This window comes from Octopus bimaculoides, chromosome 10 (genome assembly GCF_001194135.2).
Source record: "Octopus bimaculoides isolate UCB-OBI-ISO-001 chromosome 10, ASM119413v2, whole genome shotgun sequence".
Lineage (NCBI taxonomy): Eukaryota > Metazoa > Mollusca > Cephalopoda > Octopoda > Octopodidae > Octopus > Octopus bimaculoides.
Window position 1 is genome coordinate 13,336,662 of NC_068990.1, and position 1,137 is coordinate 13,337,798.

The following is a 1,137-nucleotide window of genomic DNA, read 5'->3' on the forward strand; positions in this document are numbered from 1 at the left end:
ATATATATATATATATATATATACATATATACAACAGGCTTCTTTCAGTTTCCGTCTACCAAATCCACTCACAAGGCTTTGGTCGGCCCGGGGCTATAGTAGAAGACACTTGCCCAAGGTGCCACGCAGTGGGAATGAACCCGGAACCATGTGGTTGGTAAGCAAGATACTTACCACACAGCCACTCCAGCGCCGATAATGTTTTTTTTTTCTTCCATACCGAACTACTTGGTAAAATTATCAATTATTAATTTATTAATAAATGAATAATTCTTTACCCTATATCTATATTGATTCTTCACTCTCTGATAGTAAACTGCAAATTTTCTGCGGTACTGCTTGTGTGTATGTGTGTGTAAAATAGATTCATGGATCAGACAATCACCAGAACACCTCTAATTATGAATCAGTTGAATCTGGGATTCTTCATACTTAAAGGAATGTATGGAACAGCAAGTATGATAATCTAACAATGCTATTCACCGAAACACAAGCGACCATTGAATCAATTGTTGCTTTTCTACAGTCATTGTGTAGATTTAGATGAGACAAAATTAGTTGTTATCCACATTGTCTTCGTTGCTTTCGAACAAAATAAGTTATGTCAGGTTTCTTTTAACTTTAAGATAAATTGTTCTTAAACAAAACGAAATTAACTGAAATTGTTCACAGAATAGTGGAATAATCAAAACCAAAAAGTTATTGTTAATCAAAGTGCTAAATTTAAATTATATATTTTGAATAGCTATTTTCAGCGGTTGGATATTACATTGTCTGTGTTTCGATTGAATAGCCAATTTTACGTCTGAACCTCGCATGGCTGATTAACTTATGCAAATAGTCATAAATGTAATCTGACTTTTCGTACACCACCTGATGAGGGATGTAGAACTCGAAACAGTGCGTTTTGTAGTAGGAAACTTACTAAGAGATATTACCACACATACCATGTTTATATCATATCAGAACTTGACACTTTTCGTTTTGGCTTTCTCTGTATAATAATTCATACCTGAAGCGAACATTTATCGAGCACTTGTGGTGAAAAATACCTTTCCGCTATGACTAAATATGATATATTCTGTCACGTTATCGAGTGTAAAAGCATTAACACACACACACACACACACACACACA